This window comes from Macaca fascicularis, chromosome 17 (assembly GCF_037993035.2).
Source record: "Macaca fascicularis isolate 582-1 chromosome 17, T2T-MFA8v1.1".
Lineage (NCBI taxonomy): Eukaryota > Metazoa > Chordata > Mammalia > Primates > Cercopithecidae > Macaca > Macaca fascicularis.
The window spans coordinates 13,420,122-13,447,401 of record NC_088391.1 but is presented as its reverse complement, the minus strand read 5'-3'; the positions used below and the strand labels follow the sequence as shown (position 1 = coordinate 13,447,401).

Below are 27,280 nucleotides of genomic sequence, written 5' to 3'. Positions count from 1 at the left end.
ATTAACAGAAAGATTGGGTCAATTGGAGAAAAAATCCAATTAACAGTGAAGGAAGATGAGTTATTATTAATAAGTTCATGCAGTTGTGAAGAATACCTTCAAAGTGTTTCTTCAAACAGAGTAGATAATCTGTTTAACTGGCATAGTGATAATATTCACTGTGCCTACATGTAAATATCATGAAAGTACAAATTTAATACTCAAGAGTTTATCTTGAGTATCTAAAAAGACCAATTTCCTATAATATTACAATAATTCATCATCCCATGACCATCATTCCTTCATCCTTCTCTCCTTTGCATGTACATTGAACATAGTTTCATCTTTCCTATGATATTATCCTCATCTTCTGAGTTTTAGAAGCCTAGGTACAATCTACTGCCTTGTCCAGTCCCATAAATACCCACTTCTGTTGGAAGAATCCATGGTGAGTTGTGAAGAGTATGGACACTGGCCTTAGATTACCTGGGTTCAAATCCTGGCTCTATCATTTGCTAGCTAGGTGATTTTGAGTAATTTACTCAAAATTATTCAACCTCTGTGTGTTTCAGTTTCTTCATCCTTAAAATGAGAATAATAGCATCTACCTCAAAAGGTTGTGGTGAAGATACTTCCATCAGTTAAGGCTTGCAAAGTGCTTGTAACAATGCCTGAATACAAAATATACTCATAAATATTGGTTATTATTAAAGTGTCCTGTGCTAGCAGGTGTTCAGTCGATATTGCATGGAAGGATTGTTGAGAGACCGATGACACAGAAATAAAGTGAAAGATAAAAGCATAACAACATACACTACAACCAAGGAGTCTTGGTCTTGGCCAGGCACAGTGGCTCACGCCTGTAATCCCAGCACTTTGGGAGGCCAAGGCAGGTAGATCACCTGAGGTCAGGAGTTATTGGCCAACACGATGAAAACACTAAAAGTACAAAAATTAGCCAGGTGCAGTGGCGTGCACCTGTAATCCCAGCTATTCAGGAGGCTGAGGCAGAAGAAGTGCTTGAACCAGGGAGGCAGAGGTTGCAGTGAGCTGAGATCGTGCCACTGCACACCAGCCTGGATGACAGACCGAGACTATCTCAAAAAGCAAAAAGTCTTACTCTTTTTTCCTGATGAACTTCATACTTGCAGTAAAATTCTAGAGAACTCCCGTAACTTCTCTTTGACTTTTATAGCTATAAAATAATGATGTTAGTACTTTCTTATCCTCTTCAAACTGACATTAAGATTAATTCTATAATGTTTAGGTTGGTACAAAATAATTGCAGTTCAAAAGTAATTTACTTTTAATGGCAAAAACCACAAATACTTTTCCAGCAACCTAATATTATAGAATTAATATTTTTGAAACATTTGAAGGTTGTGTTTTACAGGTACAAAATATTATTTTTCTCAATATCTCAATTTCTGTCCAAAGCTTTCCAGAAGGAACAGAGAACTACTTCTGATGGAATCCTCAAAGAGCTGAATACCACATTCTTTGTTTGACTTGGCAGAGTTGGAGCTTTGTGGGTGCTAATTATCTAATATTAATGCATATAGATGCAGGCCCTATCAAGAGACAGTGGTGGAAGAACAAAGGATTGTGACAGTGCCTTTTAAGGAAAGTGGCATTGTCCTGCCCCATCTCTTAAAATGCCCAAATAAACCGGCATATGTCTCATGACATTCTTACTTATGTCAAAGCATTACATTGATGCCTCATTGAATTCAAAGTGATCCCATCTCCAAGCTCAACGTCTTTAAGAGTGATAAACCCAAGGGCTGTGGAGGATATTCAGCGCACAACACCGGGAAATAAAAATGGATGTCAAACACTGATTTATTAAGTAATTTCTGTGAAAGCTGCACCTAAGAGATACATCACGGGGGCTGAGTTATTGGCGGAGGACGTCCCAGGCCACGTGGAAGCATCCCAAGCTTCTTGAATTATAACTCGTTGAAAGGAAGAGGGGAAACAGCTGCTGAGAGAAAACCACCATTCCATTTAGGTGGTTTGATAAGTTGTGATTTGTGGCAAGCGCTCGTTTCGAAGCCACTGTGTTTTGTTTTATGAGTTCTTGACTCTGCCTGTCACATGGAACCACATGTTCTCTGAGGAGGCTAAGGGAGGGCTGCAGGAGCTCTGTGTCTGCCTCCAGGATGCAGAATGTCCATGTGCATATTCCACAGAGTGGCTCCTTCTCCATCAGATCACTGCCACTCTAGCCCCTGTCTAGACCCCAAATCTGTGAAAACGGATATTAAATTATTCCAAATGACAGTTTCCGTATGATTTCATTTCAAAGACTTTTAAAGCTAAAAGGAGCCTTAGAGATCATGTAGGGACAGCCTTCTCATTTTATAGATTAAAAAATGAAGACTCAGAGAAATTATGAGCCTTGGCCAAGACCACCCTGCTTGAGCTAATGTCTGCATCACTGAGGTTGGATTATGCTAATGTATACTACTCTTTGCTTGAGTGCCTGATTTATTACCTAAACACAGCTTAGGACATTAGGAAAACTCAAACACACAAACAAACAAAAACAACACAGGAGTGATGTGCTAGGCATTGTTACTTATAGTAAAGTTATGGGCAAAAGGCCTGAAATGCAGGCTGCTTTTAAATAGGCACAGAATAGGCCAGCTGTGGTGGTTCACACCTGTAATCCCAGCACTTTGAGATGCTGAGGCGGGCAGATCACTTGAGGTCAGGAGGTTGAGACCAGCCTGGCCAACATGGCAAAACCCCAACTCTACTAAAAATACAAAAAAATTAGCTACTCAAGAGGCTGAGGCAGGAGAATCCCTTGAACTCAGGAGGCAGAGGTTGCAGTGAGCCGAGATCGTGCCACAGAACTCCAACCTGGGCAACAGAGTGAGACTCTATCTCTGAAAAAACAAAAAAAAGGGCAGAGAATAATATGATTAAATGGTTCGATTAAAAAGTGTTAGTTCTCTTGGGAGGCCCAGGAGGGTGGATCACCTGAGGTCAGGAGTTCAAGACCAGCCTGGCCAACATGGTGAAACCCTGTCTCTACTAAAAGTACAAAAATTAACCAGGCATGGTGACGGGCACCTGTAACCCCAGCTACTCAGGAGGTTGAGGCAGGAGAATTGCTTGAAACTGGGAGGCGGAGGTTGCAGTGAGCCAAGATCGCACCACTGCGCTCCAGCCTGGGTGACAAGAGCGAGATTTTGCCTCAAAAAAAAAAAAAAAAAAAAAAAGTGTTCTCAACCAGGTAACATAGAGCATGCTAGAGTGAGCAGGGGGACCAGTAACATACGGTTTGCAAAGATTTCAAACTCATTGGTCTCATCTAAAATATTTACAATCTATTTCCAAATCTTACTTTATTTCACTGACTTTCTTATGATTCAACCAGAAGCACATGCCTGGTCAACCACAAGTATTTCTGTCATGCCTATTATGTACTGTTTAATATAAATCTCAGTGATAAGCAGAAGAATACTTGAAGTGTGTCTGAAATACCAACTTCCAAATTAGCTTTAAAAAAAAGTAACTTTACGACACCCACCTAAGATTAGATGTGTGTCCAACACAAGAACTTTATTAACATAGAACATTGACTTTCTGTTCTTTTTCTTTCCTACTTTCTCTTATATAAATATTTATCCTCTCTCACATACACAAACATATCTGTGTAGGTATATATAGATATATCTATAGATAGATATATCTATTGACATCAAGTTGTATGTGTTTGTATATATGCATATATATATACACTAGTGTGTGCATGTGCATATTGCAGTGGTCCCATCAAAGTGGTGAATATATACGTACACAGACTGAGTATGCTTGGAGTTTAGTACACTGGAGAAATTGACAGTTATATACATATGTGTGCGTCTATCTATCTCTCTACCTATCTATACCATCTCCCTTGACCTTGGCTTTGTTCCTGGAGCATAAAGTAGCCAAGGTACCAAAAAGTAAACTTTTCTTTGATTTTGGAATCTTAACTCATTAAGGCTGTTTTAAAGCTTGGAAATCTTTGAATGGAATAATCGCCCAACAAAGGGTGAATGAAAACGCATGACTGGTTGTCATTGCTGTGTAACAGACCACAAAAGTAAACCTTGAGGCTAATCAACTTTTATTTAAGTTCACATCTTTCAGCAGCAAGTTTCGGTTTTCCTAAACCATTTGCCTTCTGAGGCTTAGAGTTACATGAAGCGAGGAGATTGACTTCATATTCTGCAGCATGGTGTACTGTAGAGAATCAGAACAGGGTTGTTGCAGTTATGGGAGAAGGCAGCACCTACTCGAACTGCTTCAGAGACTTCAATGTTTGTCTGGATCAATGTTAATATCTGGAAGTCTACTGGCAATAAATTATTTATGCAGATCGTCTTAAAACAAACTAAACAAACAAAAGCTATTTTTCCTCATTGCGTAAGTAATTTTATAGGGAAGAAAAGACTGACTTTCTATTCACTTTCCTAGACTCCATAACTGACCCTTTGAAATAAACTGACAGGCAGATTAACAGGAGAAAAACATATACACACTTATTAATCTTTATTTTCACAGGAAAATAAGGTGAACACCCAAAGAAATGGTGAGGTTTGAGAGCTTGTATACCATCTTAACAGGGGAAGAGGTGTGGGGAGAGGTAGGTCACGTGGGCGAGAGCAAATGATTTTTAAGAAAGATGAATGGGCTTTTAGAAGCATAAATATGATAATATGATCACTTGTGACAAAATTTGCCTAGGTGTGGTGTCAATTTCCAGTGTCCTCTCTTTTTTTTTTTTTTTGAGACAGAGTCTTGCTCTGTCACGCAGGCTGGAGTGCAGTGGTACGATCTCCACTCACTGCAACCTCTGCCTTCTGGGTTCAACCAATTCTCCCTGCCTCAGCCTCCCAAGTAGCTGGGATTACAGGCACCCATCACCACGCCTAGCTAATTTTTTGTATTTTTTAGTAGAGACAGAGTTTCGCCATGTTGGCCAGGCTGGTCTTGAACTCCTGACCTCAAGTAATCCACCCTGTCCTCTCTTTTAATAAGTGTCAATCTTCTTCTGTTGATGAAATTCCCAGGGAGGGGATTAATGACAATGGAGTCAAGTTTGAAGGATCTGTCTTTAGGCAGATAGCAGAGTTCAGAGAAAGCCTCTCATTGCATTTGCTGCTTTTCAAGTGCTCTTAGCTCAAAATAATAAAGATAGTTGTCCCTTGGTATCCCTGGGGATTGGTTCCAGGATCCTTGTGAATACCAAAATTCACCAATGCTCAAGTCCCTTATATAAAATGGCTTAGTGGCCAAGCACAATGGCTCATGCCTATAACCCTGGCACTTTGGGAGGCTGGGGCAGGAGGGTCACTTGAGGCAAGGAGTTTGAGATTACCCTAGGCAACATAGCAAAACCCCATCTGTACAAAAAAATTTAAAAAAATATCTGGACATGGTTGCACATGCCTGGAGGCCCAGCTACTCAGCAGATTGAGGTAGGGGAGGGTCACTTGAGCCCGGGAGATCATGGTTGCAGGAAGCCATGATTGCACATTTTACTCCAGCCTGGGAAACAGAGCAAGACCTCCATCTCTTTTAAAAAAAAAAAAAAACTAAATACATATACACATATTATATATAAATATATACACACACACACGTAGGATATATGCAAATACTATACCATTTTATTACATTTATATATACACATATTATATATACACACACATATATACGTGTGCATGTGCGATTGCATGTGTGTGTGTGTGTGTGTGTGTGTGTGTGTGTGTGTGTGTATATATATAAAAAAAATGTGAGTCCCTGGAGAGGGCCCCACCCTCAAGGTGAAAAGCCTAATACCTCAGCCCAAAGTGAGAACTTACATCCCTGTTTCCCCACTCGAATATTGCCTTTTCCAAAATCACCCATGGTCTACCCCATAAAAACCCCAGGCTTAGCCAGCAGAGAAGAGGATAAGTAGTTAGACATTGCAGACTATGGTTGGATGTTGGAGAGAAGCAACTTGATTTCAGAGGGACAGCTTGATGGCATGGCTTCGGAGAGGAGTCTGGCCAGACATGGATGGACTCCAGGGGAAGATTACCTTCCCACTTTGTCCCCTTTTCAGCTCCCCTTCCCACTAAGAACCACTTTCATCAGCAATAAAACCCCTTGCTTTTTCCATCTTCAGTTCATTCATGCAACCTCATTCCTTCTGGATGCTGGACAAGAACTCGGGTGCCATGAGTGCAGGTGCAAAGGGCTCTCACATTGACCCTCCACTCATTCTGAGTCTACAGGAGTCACGGGCACCCCCATTCCCAGATGCCACCATGGGGCTGGTACACAGTTTGCATTTGCCAGTGCCCAAAAGCACTCGCCCTGGATCCTGTACCTGCTCACCTGCCTGCTCCCCCTCCCATGAGGGGTGGAGTGCAGTAGGTGGAGTGAGTAGAGTTTGCTCCTGCCAGTGCTCATGCACTCCAGTTCCCGCCCATAAAAAGATCAGGGAAATATCCTGCTTCATTAGGACCCCAAAACCACTACACTGAAGGGAAAAGTCAAGCCAAGAGCTGCCTAGGGCCAACATGCCTCCCTTTCTATTCAAAGTCATTCCTATGCTCACTGAGATAAATGCATATCTGACTGCCTCCTTTGGAAAGGCTAGTCAGAAACTCAAAAGAATGCGACCATTTATCTCTCACCTTCCTATGAAAAGGAAGCCCCCTCCCCACTTTGAGTTGTACCGCCTTTCCAGATGGAACCAATGTACATTTTACATATATTGATTGATATCTGGTGCCTCCCTAAAATGTGACTGGACCACCTCGGGCACATGTTATCAGGACCTCCTGAGGTTTGCATCCTTAACTTTGCCAAAATAAGCTTCCTAAATTGACTGAAACCTGTCTCAGTCATTTTGGGTTAACATGTCTGTGTATACATACATATATGTATATATGGTAATAAAATGGTATTGTATTTGCATATAATCTACATATATCCTTCCATGTACTTTAAATCATCTCTAGATTACTTATAATACCTAATACTTTGTAAATGTTGCAAAAAGAGTTGTTACAGTATATTAGGTTTTTATTTGTATTATTTTTTATTGTTGTTTTGTTGTTGTTTTCTCTTTTTTGAATATGTTTTGATTTAAATTAGCTGAGTACTTGGATACAAAACCCATGGAAAAAGAGGGCTGACTGCACACCAAAACAGTGTATTTTGGGGTAGCATATGCCGAACTCCTTGACAGTCATATTTTGGGGTGGCATATTCTGGACTCCAATAATACATATTTATTTCAGACTAACATAAGATACTAATAAACAAAAACAGAGAAATAAAAATAACTCATAATCCCATCACCCACAGATAAATACCATTATGTATATAGTCTCCAGGCCTCATTTCTTTTTTCCTAAGAAGGAAGTGTGTACCATATTATATATTTTATAATCTGCTTTTCTTATTTCTCTCCATACATAGAAATATTCTGCCTTTACAACATTTTCAATATCTGTTCCATATTCCCTTGGAAAGATGTATGCTTTTCTTCTACAAATCCCCTTACACTGGACACTCTGTTTAGTTTCAATCTTCTAATAGGATAAGCAATGCTGCATTGAACTTCTTTGTAGGTAAATCTTAGGGCAAATTAATGATTTACGCTGTTCCTTAGGATGTTTTAGAATTGCTGGTTTTAAAATATTCTAATTTTAATCCTTTTGATATTTCCAACCTGCTTTGTTAAAAGGCAATACTAAAGTGAAATCTCACCCATACAGTCTACATACCATCACTCCTCTTTAGCCACTTTCTATTTCACAATGAACTCCTACATTTTCCATACAGCTACTTTGAACTCTAAATAGGTTCATCATTTCTCTCAGTACTGCCAATGCTGGTTATTATCGTTTTGTTTAATCTTTGGCAATGCAAGAGTAGCAATTCAACAGAGGGCATTGCGATATTATACGTCCTCTTACTCAATGGAGCATTTAATGAGTACTTGCTCCTCCAAATGTGCGCCGGTCGTGGGGCAAACCTGTGCTACATGTTGGATATGCAGGTGGATGTGATGTGGTCACTGCCTCCAGGAAGCTTTAGCTTAAGCTAAAGGCATTAAGTACCCAAGGATGAAGTGGTGGGGGTTTAAGGAGAAGGTGTTTTGAAGAAAGTGAGTGCAAAACATGTGGTGAGCCACAGGACCATGTGTATTCAAATGTATGCTGTGGGCTGCTGCTGCTGCTGTTTCATATCACTTGGCACTGCTGAGAAGGCTGGCAGTGAGGCTGGTTACATTTGTCATAAATTGTTCATTTCTGCATAAAGGAACGATGGAGCAGCAATTTTTCTTTCCTAATGTTCAGTTACCACTGTCCTTTATGTGAAATGATAACAACGGACTCTCTCCCATCGGCATCTTTGAAACGCTCTCCTCCCGTGGAGGCCACCGGCCTGTGGTGGTGCAACAGAGCAGACATGCTCATTTTTGTCATCAGGTCACCATGTTCCCTGCAGGTGTGTGGCTCATCATAATCCTCTGTAGTTGCACTTAATGCTTTTTTTTTGCAAGATTAAAAATGCACGCGTAGCACACACCATTAATCCCCAATGGCAGTTAACTGAACTGTGTGTGTATTCATGCAGCTGCCGACTCCTGAGAAACCCCCTGGGAAAGAAGACAAAAGTTCTGAATGTACCTTTCTGTAATTCAGTAAACATACAGAGTCCAAATAAAAAAAAAAAAAAAAATTAAGGGTTTTTAATTCAACAGCCTTGCCAACAGGGGCAGTGACCACAAACACACTTGTTCATGAAAAGATCTGTTTCAAGTGTTCTCCTGGAAGAACGAACCAGTATCTGGAATGTAGGCACCGTTTGTTCTTTAAACAAAATTAAAGTTTTACAGGAATGCAATGCTTTGTACTCGTTAAAAAAAATTACAAGTAGAAAAATCTGGAACTAATCCATTCTGTACTGTGCCTTTCTGACTGGAGGTTGCAGGTGGTAGCACCTCCCCTGTCCTGGAGGACTTCCCTGCTCCACTCAGCTCATCTAATCCCATATGCTTCCTGCCTGGAATCCTCCTGAAGCTCCTTCCACCTTCTACCCCACTTCCTCTTGCTAAGCAGCACAGTAACGACGGTTCACATCACCTCCGCTGACTATGTTCATCATCCTGCAAAGTAAATAAATGTGGAGGAAAGGCCCCATTACAGAAGATGAGGTGCAAAAACTTGCCACCCCAAAATGTGGCACTTTGACATACTGAGTGAAGCACGGTGAAGGAAACCGAGAAAACCTCAGAAGCAGGACGGTCTTTCCGACCTTCTCCTACCCCTTCTCCACTACAGTGGGACGTAGAAACTGAAATTCCTCTTGTCCCTCTCTCCCCCGAAGTGGGTCATAAAACCTAGGAAGGTTACTCTTTGACCTACTCCCACCCTCCTCCCCTGAAGATTCTCATGTGACAGGTGTCTTGTCCTATAGCTGGAGGGAAGGAATGTCACACAGACAGGCCAAGAGGAATATGAATAAGCAGGCCTTGCCAAGTACCCCCTGCTTATTACCATTTGATCATATCCTTTTGTCTCCAGTCATACTTCTGCATGACTGTCCATAAAACTACACACTTTTCCCTGGGTCTTCACGTCTTCATTACTGAAGGTGCCTATGTCACTTAAAACTTGCATTAAATAAATGTGTTAGGCTTTTCTCTTGCTAATCTGTATTTTGTTATATGGACCTCAGCCATGAACTGTGAGGGATAAAGAAAAGATATTACATTTTCTCCTCTACATAGATGAGGAAGTAGCACCTCAGCAAGAATCAGTGACTTTCCAAGGTCCCATCTTTTCTGAAGAATGCCCCAGGCACCCTGAGTGCACATGCAGAGAACTGAGAGGCCACGGCTCACTCTGCACCTGAATCTGCAGGAAGAAGTTTCTCTAGGAACCAGTCAGGGGCAAGTTGTAGGACTCTTAGCAATAACCTCTGCCGCAGGGTGGAAGAAGCTTCTGCCTGGAAAGCCAGGGGAGTGAGGGAGGCTGAGTGAGCTTCTCCCCTCCCAACCAACTCGCTCCACTCTGTCATCACAGCTCCAGTTGTCTCTTTCAGTTCTCACGAAGAGCTTCCAGTTACATGTTAGCTTATTCTCATTGTTTATAAAGTCTGAGGTGACAGAAAGTCTGTTGATTGTGAAAGATCAGATCCATAATCATCAAAACATACGTGCCTTGGTGATGTCAGTGTGCGAGAGCAGTACCGTTCGTTCACATATCCTCCTTCTTCTCTAAACCACCCTGTTTCACAATGAAGCCCCAAATTTTCTATATGGCTTGTTTGGACCCTGCACAGGTTCATCATTTCTTGTTTTACCCACTAAGCAAACATTTATGGAGTCATTACTCTGCTGGAGGCTGAGTTTACAGAGTGAAATAAAGCAACATCTCTATCTCTCCCTTTCCCCCTTCTCTTCCCACGGAGAGCTCGCAATATAACGGGTTCTCCAGCTTTCTTCTTCCTGGTTGAGCTGAGCCATTGCAAGTCTCAAGCATCCTAGGGCCTTGCCTGGGACTCTACACACACTGATGAGTGGGTGGAGGCTGAGTTCACTGTCGATGTGGAGACTATGTGGGGCGGGAACACCTACAGGGGAAGGGGATGGGGTGTCCTGAGTGAGTTACTGGGCTGAGCCACCTAGGAACGCTAGAAGCTGGAGAGGAGCCATTTCAGCCTAGGTGGCTGGTGGCATTTGTGGGTAAAACTTGGGTGACCAGCAGTATGCAGAACAAATTGCAGAGAAGGGTCAGCCCTGGGACTTCTGATTTGTTAGCCTGCAAAAAGATGGACAGCCACTCTCACCCCTCATATTTGACCTGTAAAATCGTTTAACTAGCTGGCTGGTTTCCACACTTGCTCCCTGTCAGTCTCTTTGCTACAGGGCAGCCAACATAGCCTAGAAATACACCAAGCCCTTCTCAATACTTCCATGGGCTTCTCACCACAGTTAGAATAAAATCCAGCTTTAACTTGTACCACAGGGGCCTGAGTTACTTGGCCCTCAGCCTCCATCCCATCTCCTAACACTCTTCTGTCTCCCGCTCAGCCACTTTGGGTCCTTGCTGCCTTCAAGCACTCCCATCTCATTTTCTTTGTCCAGTTCCTCTTCCCTCTAGATGTTCTTGGTTGGATTTAGAATCCAATTCAGATCTCACCTCTTCAGAGTCCCTTTCTGACCACCACTGTCTAAGATAACACTCCCTGTCCCCCTTGTCCTCGTCCCTTGCTTTTCAAAAATATATCTCACAGTATTTATCTCTACCTGATTCTATTCTATACCCATTTATTGTTTGTCTATCATACCCACTAGAATGTAAGCTTCATGAGGGCAGGGGTCTATCCCTAATCACTGTTTTGTCTTCAATGCCCAGGACAGTGCTTTCACAAAGCAGGGGATTGATAAACATATGTTGAATAATTGTGTGAATTAACTAACTTGGAAATGCTGTCAGGCTATATTAAAAAACATAAGTCCACTAAGAGATTTGGATTTACACATGTGATCAATTACAGAACAATCCAATCAGCACACATGCTAAGCTAGTCCAGCCACTGATTTTACTTTATCTCCAACTAACCAGTTTAATGAGATTGTCTTAGTCTGCATGTGTTTCTATAAAGCAATACCTGAGACTGGGTAATTTGCAATGAAAAGAGGTTTATTTGTCTCATGGTTCTGCAGGCTGTACAAGAAGCATAGAGCCAGTATCTGCATCTGGTGAGGGCCTCAGGCTGCCTCCACTTAAGGTGGGAAGTGAGTGCAGAGATCACCTGGTGAGAGAGGAAACAGAGGGACAAGAAGAAGGCAGGCTCTTTTTAATAACAAGCTCTCACAGGAATTAATAGAGCAGAAACTCACTCATTACCTTAAAGATGGCACGAAGCCATTCATGAGGGATCGGACCTCATGACACAAAAACTTCCCATTAGGCCTCACCTCCAACATTGAGGATTACATTTCAACCTGAGGTTTGAAGGGTCAAATATCCAAACTACAGCATTAACTAAAACAACACTAGGAAATTAATTAAGTTTTTGATAAGTACTAAAAAAGATGGCTAACCATGTGCCATGAAATTAAATAATGGCAATTCAATGTGTTGTGGGATGCCAGAATGGTTTCCCTGAGGAAGTGACATCTAAGCCAAAGTCAAAAGGGGGAGAAGGAGTTATCCAACTTAGGAAGAAGAGAGGAGCCTTCCAAGAGGGAAGCAGCACACACGAGGGCCCTGGGGTGGCTTTGAATTTAGTTTATTGGAGAAAGTGAGAGAACAGCCTGTGTGCCTAGCTGAAGAGAAGGAGTAAGACAGGAAATGAAGCTGATGAAGCTGGGAGGACCCACACAAGCCTCACACATCTGTTTTTATGTAGTGTGGAGGAGAGATTGGAATATGGTAAAATTGGAAACAGGAAGACCAATTAGGAGGCTATTGAAGTAATTAAGACAAGATATCATGATAGTCTGGACTACTGAAGTGATGGCATAGAGGGAGAAACACGGTAGATTCCGAAAGTGATTCAGAGGTAAAATAGGCTGTGTTGGTGACCAGACCTGAGAGAGCAGGGAAGAAGGAGGTATCAGGAATGCTTCCTATCTGTTATGAGTTGAATTATATGGCCTCTCCAAATTAATGTATTAGGGTTCTAATCCACATCAAAATGTGCCCTTATTTGGAAACAAGGTTGTTGCAGATGTAATTAGTGAAACCAAGATGAGATTATCCTGGAGTATGCGGGGCTCCTAACCTGGTATGGCAGGTACTCTTATGAAGGGGAAATCAGAGCACAGACATGCAGACAGGGAGAACACCCCCCAACACACACACATGAAGGTGAAAGCAGAGATAGCAGTAATCTTTGCAAGCCAAAGAACGCCAGAAGATTGCCAGCAATCCCCTAGAAACTGGGGGAAAGGCCTGGAGTAGTTCTAACAGGCCTCAGAAGGACACAACCTGGCCAACACCTTGATTTCTGGAAGCCTCCAAAGCTAAGAGACAACACATGTCTGTTTTGTGAGTCATTCAGTTGGGGTACTTTGTTACAACATCCGTAGTTCAAATGAATACACTCTCATTTCTCCACGCCATGACTCCCCACAGGTTCTATGCTAAAGAACAAGGGACAGGCTGGAGATACCTTTCTTCAACTCCTTTACCACCCCCGCCCCCGAAAACCTGTGCCTACCAAAGACCTTCAGAAAGTTTGAGAAATCAAAGGCGCAGAGTAGAGAATAACTCATCTATTCCTCCATCCATTTGTCTAGAGATATTCACGCAAGCACTCTGTCTTTGGGATCTACACTCTTTCAAGTGCTGGATGAAACTTGAAGTATTATCCACATATATGAAAAAGAGAGGCTGGGCGTGGTGGCTCATGCCTGTAATCCCAGCACTTTGGGAGGCCAAGGCGGATGGATCAAGAGGTCAGGAGTTCAAGACCAGCTTGACCAATATGGTGAAACCCCATCTCTACTAAAAATACAAAACTTAGCCGGGCATGGTGGGCGCATGCCTGTAGTCCCAGCTACCCAGAAGGCTGAGGCAGGGGACTTGCTTGAAGCCGGGAGGCAGAGGTTGCAGTGAGCCAAGATCACACCACTGCACTCCAGCCTGGGTGACAGAGCGAGACTCCATCTCAAAAAAAAAAAAAAGAAAAAAGAAAAAAGATGCCCTTGTCCGAGGGTGGTCAGTAAAATTATAGCCAAACTCTTGAATTCAGATGAACAATAAGAAAATTTGGCTGACCTTCAAAAATGGATTCCAAATAGTAAAGGCTACTATTGTGCAAAGAACTTTCCAGAGAATGTGGTAATAATCCCATAGTTTGAATCAGAAGCTATTTTGCTGGACAGGGCATTCAATAATACACTTCGGGGAGCAATCTTAAACAATAAAGGCAAGCAGGCAGGGCAGGATGACTTCATTGTTTCTATCTTCATTTTCTATAAAAGCTCCTTGTGGAGACTTCACGACATGGGTGGCCAAATTACAACCATTGAATCATACAGTGGAAGATGAATCAAAATGTCATGATTGTTCCTTCTACTCCTATTTCTGACTTTTATTTGCCAACCTTATCCACTGGACATTTTTCTACTTAGTATTTGCAGTTAATCATTTTGCAAAGTTTTCTGTTATTGTCTTTGTGCTTAAACTGCAGGAGTGTTAATTAAGATACAGAAGCTACAGACAGTCCAGGTTCACACATTTTTCAGTGTCACCATAGAAAGTAGGCTTTCAGGTGCAAACTGCCAAGAGCATTTGCCCAGTTCCCATGTGTTTTAGTTAAGTATCACTTTACATTGTTAGCAGGAAATTAGCAGCAAGATTATCCTCACATATTTTATTTTGAAATGCCTACATTTTGTGTTTAAGAATTGAGTTTTAGTTTCCTGGCAACTTTTAAATTGCTTCCTAATCTATTTCTGCACTCTCAAGTGTCTTACTGGATTGGAGGTCAGAGCCAACCCTAGGGTTGCTAATTAGCACAAAGCGATGCATGAGAAAGCTTTGAAAAGGCTGTCCTCTCCTAGCCAAATTGGCTTTTCATCAAATATTCATTGATGTCTGATCAAGCCAAAACAGCCTGCACCAAGGAGAAGGTAGAAACTGGTCCCATCAGAGGGGACCAAGGCTTATAGAGCATGGAAACTCAAATGGAGCCTGTCTTTATTTTTCTTAGGTCCATCGCAGAAGCACAGGACTCACAAGGCACATAGGCCTGCTGTGGTATCTCCAAAAAAGCCACATCCTGTGGCTCTCATATTCAAATGGTTATTTCTGCCTAGAATACAACTAGTGCTTGGTTTAAGGGTTTCAGATGATATAGCACTGTATACACAACAGTTGAGGCAAGAAATCATTTCTCAGGTAAACTTCTTTTCTGGGAAGACTTTCCACAATCCGTTGACCTTTCCATAAATCCTAGTTCTTTTCTTCTTTAAAATCCTGAGTCCATCAGTGAAATTTCCAGCAAAGAAAGTCCTTTTCATCCTTTGCTTGCCCCCGAATACAAAAATACAGAGATTCATCAGATAGAGGGCATGAGGGAGGCCACAGTCCTCAGTAAGCAAAATGAACAGGAAAAGAGAAAATTTTGAGCACACAAGTTTTTTTGTTTGTTCGTTTTGTTGTTGTTTTGTCTTAAGAACTCAAGAGGCTGCGGAGAGTTGTATTTATTTATTTATTTATTTATTTATTTATTTATTTATTTATTTTGAGGCAGAGTGTCACTCTGTCACCCAGGCTGGAGTGCAGTGGCACATTCTCGGCTCACTGCAACCTCTGTCTCCCGGGTTCCAGCAATTCTCCTGAGTCAGTCTCCGAGTAGCTGGGATTACAGGTGCCTGCCACCACGCCTGGCTAATTTTTGTATTTTTAGTAGAGATAGGGTTTCACCATGATGGCCAGGCTGGTCTCAAACTCCTGACCTCAAGTGATCCGCCTGTCTCAGCCTCCCAAATTGCTGGGACTACAGGCATAAGCCACTGCATCAGTGAGTTATTTTTAAGTTGAAGAACTACAGACAAGGTACTGTCACTGCTGCACGCAACTGTGGGTTTCAATGTCCCCTCTTCACTCCTCCCAAGCAGAGCCAATAAAATAAGTCTCACACTTGTCTCTGGACCTTCATAAGCTAAGGAGGAGGAAGAGGGTCAGAGATCCTGAAAGCACATGGCCAGCAACATTGAGGTGCATCTGTTTCCTATTGCTGATAGAACAAATGATCACAACTTCAGCAGCTGAAAAACACACAATTATTATCTCTCAGTTGTGGGGTTAGAAATCCACATTTACTTGGTTGTTTTCTTTGCTTTGAGTTACACAAGGAGAAAACCAAAGTGTCAGCAAGTTAGGCTTTTAATTCAAAAGCTCTGGGGCAGAGTCTGTTTCCAGGCCCATTCAGGTTGCTGGCAGAACTGAGTCTCACCTGGTTGCAGGAAAGAGGTTTGGATTATCTCTCTGGAGATTTGATGCTTCCAATCTCTTTGACTCTCTCTTTCAACTTCCTGTATTGCTTTCCTCTTCTGCTGCATCTCCTTGACTGACTATTCCACCTTTTTCTTCTGCTTCCGGGGTGAGGTGTCAGAGACCTGGCACCGGGAAGTGGTCGACGCACAGGTTACTAAAAGGAATTTACCAACAACAGTATAGGTTTGAAAAAGGAAAGTGCATTAGGAAGAATGTTGCAATAGGGTGCAGTGGGATGCCTCAGCGAGAGGACTGAGCGCCCCATGGTGGATTTTCCTTAGGAGCACTTACGGACCTAAGGCAGGAGCTTAGGGTTGTAAAGTTAGTTTCAGCATGGCATTCCAGAGATACATAGAAATTTAGCTACATATAAAAGTTGAAAGAGGCCTGGAATCAGATGCTGACTTTAGATACGAGTGAAGTTTGATTACTTCTAAATTTCCAGATAAGGAGTTTTGCCTCCAGGTGTCCTGTTTGATGGTCACCAGGTAGTCTTCGCTCACTTCTAAATTGCTCGGGTAAGAAGTTTTTGTCTCTGGGGCCTGTTCGATGGTCACCAGATGATTTTTGCTTTTCTCACTGCCTTTAAGGGTTTAGGTGATTACAATGGTCATACCTGGATAATGGAGGATAATATCCCTATTTTAAGGTCAGCTGATTAGTAACCTTAATTACATCAGCAACATGCCTTTGAAGCAGTACCTAGATTAGTGTTCGATTGAATAACCATGGTCTTTCAGAGATAATTTAGAATCTGCTGCTATATAGAATATAAGGGAGGCATGGCCTTGGGTCAACTTGCATTAACAGGTTGTTAAACCAATTCTTCTGCTATCTTAGAGTATCAACAAAGGCCTCAAAAATTGAGAACAAAACAGTAGGTGTCAGTAAACCTACATGATTTGTTGGACACATGTTAAATATTACAAGATAGATTTAGTCAGCATTAGTCCATCACTCATTCCAGTACAATGAGCCTCGAATTCACAGGTAGTGAGGACTGTTTGAGAGGGCGTTGTCAGTGTGCTTTGTAGGCTGAGTATATTAGCATGCCCAATGAAGGTGTGTCCAGAGTTGGTTCCTGCCAGTGGGTTCGTGGTCTCGCTGACTGCAAGAACGGAGCTGCAGATCTTCACAGTGAGTGTTACAGCTCTTAAAGATGGCACAGACCCAAAGAGTGAGGAGTAGCAAGGTTTGTTGTGAAGAGCAAAAGGACAAAGCTTCCACAGCATGGAACAGAACCCAAGCGGGTTGCCACTGCTGGCTGGGGTGGCCAGCTTTTATTCCCTTATTTATCCCCTCCAATGTTCTGTTTCTGTCCTGTCAGAATGCCCTTTTTTCAATCCTCCCTGCGACTGGCTACTTTTGGGATCCTGCTGATTGGTGCATTTTACAGAGTGCTGATTGGTGCGTTTTACAGAGCGCTGATGGATACATTTTATAATCCCCTTTCTAGCTACAGAGCACTGATTGGTGCATTTTACAATCCTAGCTACAGAGTGCTGATTGATGTGTTTTACAATCCTCTCGTAAGACAAAAAAGTTCTCCAAGTCTGCACTTGACCCAGGAAGTCCAGCTGGTGTCACCTCTCAAAACGATGAAGTACGCTTCCTTCTACCTGAAGCTGAGGGAATGTGGTTTCAAGACAGCCACTCAGAGAGCTTGACATTTATTCCCTAGAATTTGAGGAAAGCAGAACAGATATCTGATGCAGGCCTCAAGAGTCAAGGATGTGAGGCTCCCCTGGCCTAGTGGAGAGGGAAAGTGCCATAGCTGTGTAAAGGAATAGACCACTCCAGAGTTTCATGAAGCAAGGAAAGATGCTTTGTTTTTCTCTATAGCTGATGGTAAACCTATGGGACAGAACCAGTCTTGGGTCTTTTTGAAAGGGTCTATGCCCAAGATCACCTTCTAAAAGGGATGAGAAGGCCTAGCAGAGGAAGCAGGTGATTGAGGGTAAAAAGTATCAGAAGCCAGCCAGAGGGGGGGAATATAGAGGAACGATCTCCCATCGTTGGGGAGACGGTCTCCAGAGAACCCCCAAGCAGCCCACAAATAATTAGAATTTGGACACTGCCACATTCAGAAAACACCAATACCAGATCACAGCCATATCAGCTAAAGGGGAGAAAAAATATCTTTCTCTTCCATCTTAGGTTCATGACTGATGCTCTTATAAACAAAAGACAGATTAACAGGAGAAAAACATACAAATTTATTTAATATAAGTTTTACATGACACCAGAGCCTTCATAAAGAAATGAAGGCCTAAAGAAAAAGGTCATAAAAACAATTAAGTGTTTTTATGCTAAGTTGGATGAGTACAGAGTCATGTAGAAATATGATAGGGCAAAAAGGTGTGAGTGAAGGGTAATAAACGGTAAACTTAGCAAGACTTGTGTCTGCAGATTCCTCCCCGTTTCCCTCTGTCTTCAGATCATAGGATGTTCCTTTCTCCCCAGGTATAGTGAGGACACCTCTCACATAAGGGTCTTATAACCTACTTCAGGGAAAGGTCTGAAAATCCTTCCTAGGTTTTATGATCTGCCTCAGGGAAGTAGGGTAGGGAAAGCTCAGAGTGACTTTCTTATTTCTGTTGTTTTCTCAAATTCCTTCAGCTTTAAATACTCAGTATGTCTTTTGGGGCAGTGTGTTCTGAGCCCCATGGAAGCCAAGCTAGATCATTTTATGCCTTATCTACCTAACACTCCCCTGCCTCTGCCAGTCCTGGAGAGGTGGTGAAAGAAAAAGGAGAATAAGTAACCTATGCCAACATGAGCTGGAGGATGGGAAAACGTACTTTAGGGGAGAGTCTGTAATGTGGTGATTATGACATGAGACTGGCCTGGACTAGAAGAACTATGGTAATTCCCTAAGGTTTCATTTAGGGGTAGCAAAAGAGCTCTTCAACAGAGAATGGTGATAAAGAATAACAGTGCTTTTGTACCCTCTTAAATCTAGCTTGTTTGATAAAATAGTTACATGTTATTTATTACATGTGTCATTATTATCATTTTAATTGTGATGAAATTATCTCTCAGCTTTCTCTTTGCCAATATAAATAACATCAGTTCATTTCATTGCGTGTTTTAGTTGTTATTGAGCATCTCCTGAAAATCATTTCTCTGTGGTATCAGGCAAGAGCCAAAATAATTCCATACCCTTAGGTTCTAGTTTTTAGTTTACTTTACTTTACTTTAATTTAATTTAATTTAATTTAATTTATTTTTGAGACAGTTTCACTCTTGTTGCCCAGGTTGGAGTGCAATGGTGCTATCTCGGCTCACTGCAACCTTCCCCTCCTGGGTTCAAGTGATTCTCCTGCCTCAGCCTCTGGAGTAGCTGGGATTATAGGCGTGTGCCACCACACCTGGCTAATTTTGTATTTTTAGTAGAGACAGGGTTTCTCCATGTTTGTCAAGCTAGTCTCGAACTTTCGACCTCAAGTGATCCACTCTCCTCAGCCTTCCAAAGTGCTGGGATTACAGGCGTGAGCCACCATGCCCAGCCTCTAGTTTTTAAATATGCAGTCTAAGAAAAGGAGAACAAAATGGCTGCTACAGTTATTTCCAGCAGAGCCATTAGAAAAGGAATTGTAGTTTTGTTATTGAGCAAAAGGAATTCACTGCCCGATGTGCTGGAAGCCAATGCTATGGCAGAGGATTTTTGAGAAAAGAAAAGCTTTATATTGCAAGTTGACTCGCAAGAAGACAGGAGTGTCAAGCTCAAATCTGTCTCTCCATGCTGGCTTCAAAGCAGTATTTTCAGTGGAAAGTTTCAGGGTGTGGATTCTGACATTAATAGGTGATTGGTGGAAGGGAAGGGAGGTCTGGAAGGCCCTTGGTCACACACAGTCATCTCTTCATGCTATCTCATGGGTCACGTGTGCAAATTCAGGGAGAATTAGGATAACATATGTGGTGGAAATTCAAATTGTGACATCAGCAAGCTGGTTCTGCACAGACTCCATTCGGCCATATTGGTTCCAAGCGATTCCAGCCAGTTCTTTTACCTCAGAAGCAGAGGGAGTTTCAGTGTTTCAGCAAGTTGTTTCTTTTTTAACTGCTATCCTGCAAACTCAAGAATTTCTGTTAGTCATTGGTTTCTTTAACTCTTTGGAGAAGGGTTTCCGTTTTCTCCAAGATCTCTTTGCCTTATTTACTAGGTTGGTTGTCTGTTTAGTTAGGTTTGAAACTGATAAAGCAACTAATAGTTCTTTCCCCTTCACGGGGCACCTAGTTTTGTGTAGATACAACTCAGGGAATTATCCCCACACTGCATCTGCCATGATCACCTGCGAGCACCTCCTCCTGAAACCCATCTTCATATTACCTTTTACCAGGCCAACCCTACTTTTCTCCATCTGCTAAGAAGTGCAGCTCTACCACTGGAAGCATTCACTTCGGTCTCACTCCCACCTCCAGCGCTAAAGACTCTCTAAGAGAGAATGTCAGCATAGTTTTGGCAGAAACCCTCTAATACTACTGGATATTCAAGTATAAAGCTCAATTTATACACCATAGCAATTTTTGATAGCTATAAACCTGACACACAGATAGAATATTTTATGGCATAACACTACATTTAAATGAAAGTGCTTTTTAATAGAATATGTAATTTAGAAATATAAAAGTGTATCTTAATTGCCCACAAATGAGATTTTAAAGTACTTAGAAGTATCAAGAATATAAAATGTAAGTGATTAGATGAATTATGCTGTGAAAACTAACACTTAATTCAAATGTCAACAATTAAATAAAGAATAACGGTAGTATTAAGACAAAACTCCGTAAACTGTGCATAAAGCCTGTCCTGTGACTTTAAAGTTGAATCTTATATAGGCACATTGCCACCTTTTATATTTAATGCTATCATTACACATGGTGTGGGATCATGTAGGTGTGTGTCACAAAGATTTGGGATCTGTAGACACCTTTGTCATTTCATACACTTCCTCACCCATTATTGTACAAGACATTGCCGTTCACAGATCTCTTGACTTTACTCAGTACAGAGCATGCTTTTTCTAATTTGTTTATCACCTTACCAGCAACCTGTCTACCTCTGTTTCACCTGACCAGATCAACAGCTTAAGGTTAAAATCTATGGGGCCTTTCACAGAATCTGTCTCTTGCTTTGGCCCCATCAGGCTCATCAAACTTCCCCACTGCAAACTTTTGTGTGACCATTAAGTTCAAAACGAGTGAACCAGCAAAATTACAAGCTCATGGACCTGTGGTCCATCCTGGCCACTGGATGTTAATGATGGCTTTAAGTGACGCTATAGAATGATTATATTCAAATAATGTCAATATCTAATGAAATCATGTTGTGCTACAAAGCAACATTGGGACAACAATTTTAATGCCTCGAAAGAAGATTATAGGGAGCTATGACAGACAGGAAAACTCAAACTACTTTAGGGGGTCTCAAAAGCTTCTCTGAGTACAGGACATCCAATCTCAGACCTAGAGGATATATGAGTCACCCAGTATGAAGAAAAAGAACATGTTAAGCTTCTAAAGCAAGAAGAAAAATGGAAAGAGGAACTAATAGACTAATAGGGATGAAGAGAGAGGGGGAAAGAACATTGATCTTAAGCAAGAGAGGAAAGATGTGGCACGTGACAATTAGGGAGTGGCAAGAGTAAAAGTGAAGAGAGAGTTTCGAGGCTGTTATAATAATTGGGGTGGAAATGATGTTGGCTTGGACTAGGATGCTGGCAGAAGAAAAGAGAGATGGACATTTAGAAGTACACATAACACTGTTTGATGATCAATTGTATATGGTAGGTGAGGAAGAGGCATTTGTTTCCTACATTATTGTAGGAAATAACGTCTATGGTGGTCCATTTTCAAGATAAAGTACTTTAAATAGGCTTGGGCCTGCAAACTATGGAAAAACAGGATACACTAGGCCCCTGCTTTAATAGCCAGTGCCTGTTTGTCATGGCCCCCTTAGTTACCCTCATGCAAACCAACAAGTTTAGTCTAGAATGAAAGTGTACTAGCCTGCAAAATAGCTGCTTTATTTATTCTTATCAGCTTGCCTGACTACCTGGGTCATAAGTCAAGTACTTGTAAAGTCCCAGAGCTGACCATCATTGCAACGCATTATGGGCTGCAACAAAATGCAGTAAGACAAACCCCCAAAAAACACCTAAAAGCCCCAACCCAATGACCAACAGGCAATGTCCAGGAAGATTGTAACCCCATAGTACTCAGTCTATGAGGAACAGGGGAAGAGACTTGTGCACTAGGGGATAAATTGCTTGTGGTAGCTGTACTGGGTGTGCCTGCCCATCAGACACCCGATCTTGTAAGACTGTCATTAAAAGTCTCTGCTATTCTCTATATGTCTAAGTCCATTCCTTGGGTTTAGATGGATGAGCGTGTTTCTCACATTTCTGACCTACACCCTTGGGTGGAGGGTAGAACCGCTTACCGTGCTAGTGGTCATTAGGAGAAAATGGAGTTGCTGGGGATGGGAGGAGGAGATGAGTTTTACAGGCTTAGTGAAATTGATATTCCTGTGAAGCATCCAAGCAGCGATGTTGAGTAAACCACTGGCCTGGGGCTCAGATCCAAGATCTGGAGTGGGAATGTAAATTTTATGGTAATTAATTTAAAGACCTTATGTGAAGCCATCAGGAGAGATGACCTTCCCTAATGAGAGCATACAGAAAGAAGTACTTTTTTTTTTTTTTAAATAAAGAGGGTCTCTGGGCAAGCCTTAAGGGGCTCTAGTACTTAAAAGTTGAGTAGAAGATCACGTGTTAGAAAAACTATAAATAGTTTTGAAGGATAACTAGTGTGCTACTGTATCCCAAAAACCAAGGAGATGCAGAGTAGCAAACAAAAGAAGTCATCAGAATAGTCTAACAAGTCAGCACAGGGTGGTGGCTCACACCTGTAATCCCAGCACTTTGGGAGGCCAAGGCAGGTGGATCACTTGAGCTCAGAAGTTCAACACCAGCCTGGCCAACGTGATGAAACCCTGTCTCTACTAAAAGTACAAAAAAATTAGCTGAGCATGGTGGCGCACACCTGTAGTCCCAGCTACTCTGGAAACTGAGGCAGTAGAATCGCTTGAACCTGGGAGGCGAAGGTTGCAATTAGCAGAGATCATGCCACTGCACACCAGCCTGGGTGACAGAGTGAGACTCGGTGAAGAAGAAGAAGAAGAGGAAAAGGAAGAGGAAGAGGAAGAGGAAGAAGAGGAAGAAGAGGAAGAAGAAGAAGAAGAAGAAGAAGAAGAAGAAGAAGAAGAAGAAGAAGAAGAAGAAGAAGAAGAAGAAGAAGAAGAAGAAGAAGAAGAAGAAAGGAATAGTCTAATATGTCAAATAAAAAAGGACTAGAAACATCTTTGTGATTTAGGGACATGGAGGTCCTTGGTGACCTTATCCAGAGCATTTAGAGTGAATAGCATAAGCATAGAGTTATTAGTGCTTTTGAGGGCTGAGGAAGTTCAGAGTGTAGACAACTCTTTTGAGTGGAGTGACTAACTGTCCAGTGTTGCCCAAGATAGTGCTAGTTTGGCCTGTTGTCCTGGAGAAACAGCTCCCTCTTCCAGTCTCCAAAGTGGCTTGGTTCGAACGATAAATTATGCGTCATCTATATGAAGGGTAAGGAAAGGGAGGCAGCTGGAGGAGAAATTGGTATGGCATACAAATCCTGAGCACTCTGATATGGCAGGGTGGCAGCATGGAGCTGTGAGTGAACCTGCATTTGAAGGCAGAGAGCCCTAAGTACAATTTTTAGTTCTACCGTTTATGGACTGTGGGACCTTGGGCTGGTTTATTTAAGCTCTCTGAGGCTAAAAGGACTTAAATTTCAGGGTAGAGTGAGGATTTTGTATAAAGTGCTGACATATCATGCTCAGCAAATATGAGTTCCCTTCTTTTCTTTCCCTCTAACTTGTTCTTTGGCCCATGTTGTAATGGTTCTGCATCATTTCCTTCCCCACCTTCTACCCCCAGCTGCTCCCCTCTTCACTCTCAAGTATCTCACACCTTTTGTGACAGAGGAAGTTCTTATTTCTATGTTTCTAGTGAAGCACTCTGTGTGTTGACATGCCTCTTTCTTGAAAATAGTTGGTGACCTTGCCTCTCTGCTCCATTATCCTAGCTAGGAAAATGTATTGATGCCCAACTCATTCATGTCAGCACATTTCAACTAGCACTGATTGTTGCCTGCACCCCATGCTAGAAATGCTGAGAGATTCCATAGAAGTGTATGATATGATTCTTTTTGTCAAGAGCAGTCTCTTTCAGAAAGACAACATACTGTTCATAACATTCTTGCTGCTTCTATTCCCACTACTTCTGCAGCTCTCCACCATTTATGGAGCACCTTAGATACCCTGGGCTAGGCCTCTAGCATATGTGACTGAAAAGTTTTTAGATTGTGCAAGGTATTGTTATAATGATTCCATTTTACAAATGAGGAAAACTGAAGTTTTTGCTTTGTTTTGTTTTTGAGAAGGCGTCTCACTCTGTTGCCAGGCTGGTATGAAGTGGCGCAATCTTGGCTCACTGCAACCTCCGCCTCTCTGGTTCAAGTGATTCTCCTTCCTCAGCCTCCGGAGTAGCTGGGACTACAGGAGCCTGTCACCACGCCCGGCTAATGTTTGCATTTTTAGTAGAGATGGGTTTCACCATGTTGGCCAGGATGGTCTCAATGTCTTGACCTTGTGATCCACCCGCCTCAGCCTCCCAAAGTGCTGGGATTACAGGCATGAGCCACTACACCTGGTTGAAACCTGAAATTTTAAGAGGTTATGCAAACTGCTCAGAATTGCACAGCTCATAAGTATCCAAACTGGAGTCTGAATCTTGATCCATTTGACACTGAAGCCCTTAAACTTTCCATTTCTCAATGGAACAAAAAACAAATGAAATGTCATCTCGACACTTTACAATTTAGACAATATGCCATTTATATAGATTGTTTAAAACTTTTCATTAGAAAACAAAACAAAATCAATTTATAAAAGGGTAGGCTTGACTCTTATCATGGGTCCAGAAAAATGGTGCACCATTAAAAAAGTCAAAGTGTGCACTCACTGAGCCGACATTGAACGCTAGGAGTACTTGAATGGCCTAGCAGGATTTTGGTCAGGACATTTTTTGCAGGTGATTGTCTAAGATGGGCAATGTATTCTATTCTACCACTTATTAAACTAGAAATGTTCCCCAAGGAATTAGATTATAGATTTCCAGAGTCTCTTCTCTCCTCAGCATCGACTGTCTAAAGCAAATTTTCACTTAAATGCCCTTGAAGTCAAGTTGGACAGACTCGGTCCTGCTATACTCCAATATCTCCATGCTCCCTCAACATGAACTCGCAGCTTTATAAGCACAAACAGGTGCTCAGGGTTCAAAATGACAGAGTTCACCGCAGTTTCCCAATAGCATATTACTCGTTTTCAGTTCCTGTCTCTAGCACTGAAATGGCACAGCCTTTAGCATGATTTAAAGTGCCTGCTTAGAACCTAGCTGAATAATATTTGACTATCAACACTGCTGAAAGGATACTTAAAGCACAGACCTGGCAACTGTGTCATCTCCTGCAAATCAAGGCTGATTAATAACAAAATCGCTTCACCCTGGCATCCTGCCTTTCATCTGAGCAAGACTGAAGCTATTCCTGGAAAAAATCCAGCTTTCTTTTGCTACAGTGCTGAGGCATGCCAACCGACACAGCAGGGGCAGGAAGGAAGGTCAAAGTTAGCATTTGAGATTGGGCTGTGGGGAGGGAGGAGACAAGATTGCAACTGGTCCTTAAAAAACCCAGTGTGAAGGTTCTGTACGGTCAGGGCCCAGGGCTGACATCATGGGTGGGGCCACCATCATGCTTTCTCTGTCCAGCCAAGCTGGCACCATTCTTATGGGCGAGCCTTCCTTCTGGAAACTGTTGATATCATTAGTGGGTGTGGTTTCAGGCACTTTTCCCGCCTTTCTTCTGAAAACAAGTAGGTTATTCTTCTACATGAGAGAGTTCAATCTGTGCCCCATGGAAACTTGCCATGTATCTAAGGACTTTTGAAAATGTGGAGTTTACACTACGGGAATTTTTGTAGAGGAATTTTTTCCTTCACAATTTACATTAAGAGGAAAAATATCCTATCACTACTTTCTCCTAACTTTCACCTCACTGTGTCTTACAGCATTTCTGCCTGCCTAAGAGCGCTGCAAGAGTGTGCTAGAAAGTAGTAAGGCCCGTGCAAAGAAGATGCTTTGTGTTGTACTTGACATATATTAGACTCACTTGTATTGCAGTGCTTTCAACTAAATGCTTTCCTTCATGGCTCTTATCATATTTGTATCCATCTGGCCATTTGTGTAGTTTTTAATGTTTTTCTACCCCATCAATCTGTAAGCTCCTGTGCCGGCAGGGCCTGTACCTGTCAAGGTCACACTGCATAGCTCTAAGAGTGATTGTGGTGATTTCCGGCATGTGATTATGTGTGTGCATTTCATATGGGTATATGCAAACTCTATCTTTCAACCCCCAACTCCTCCACAGGCTCAGAACTTTACAACTTGGTTAAGATTATGAAAAAAAATATTTAAATCAGGAAAGTTCAATCTTTCAAAAACACTGAAAACTTTTTTAAAATTGCCTTTAGATACTGAAATTTAAAAAGTTTAAATCCACCTTTGGACCAAGAAAGAGGAGGTTGGCTTTTCTTGGGCAGACTTACTGATGATCTTGATATAATTAGAAGCAATCTGAGCATTCCAAAGGATGTTGTAGATAAATTTACTATGAGGCAATGGAGAATTTAAGGCTTGCTACCGTCTCCTTGATTTGCATGGTTTTACTTTCAGAACTCCAGCCAGTTGTTGAGTCAGACATCTGTGTTATAGTTATTTATTAAATCGCCACTTCACCCAAGAGTGGTGGCATGTTCCTCCTCAAAATAGAAGCAGCAAACATCAACTCTTTATCAAAATGCACACGTGAACTACTTTACTTTATAGATTGGATAGTTTACAGAATTAGAGATTTCAGGCAATGGAAAATTATACTATAAAACTTAGTAAGACAGAGGGTAACATTGTTTCTGTTAGAAGTCTGCTATGTTCTAAAACCTTGCAAATGGCAACCTTCCTGCTGTGTCCTCATGGAATCTTTTATATGTAAGTGTATTTTCATTTACTCCTCAGGTCAACTGTTTAAGATGGGGAGTATTAATCATGTCTTTTCAAGGGAAAAGCCAGGTCTCAGAGAAGTGAAATAACTGAAACTATGGAGCTAGTATGTAAAGCTCT

General features: G+C 41.9%; 1 long non-coding RNA gene across 1 annotated transcript in view; it reads right to left on the bottom strand.

The window, feature by feature from the left end:
• Positions 1-11,674: 11,674 nt before the first annotated feature.
• Positions 11,675-27,280, bottom strand: part of LOC123569758 (uncharacterized) — a 65,200-nt gene continuing 49,594 nt past the window's right edge. The window contains exons 2-3 of the long non-coding RNA XR_006693550.2: positions 15,964-16,158; positions 11,675-11,805 (exon numbers count right to left, since the gene is read on the bottom strand). This is a non-coding gene — a long non-coding RNA (uncharacterized lncRNA). The remainder of the gene's footprint in view (positions 11,806-15,963; positions 16,159-27,280) is intronic.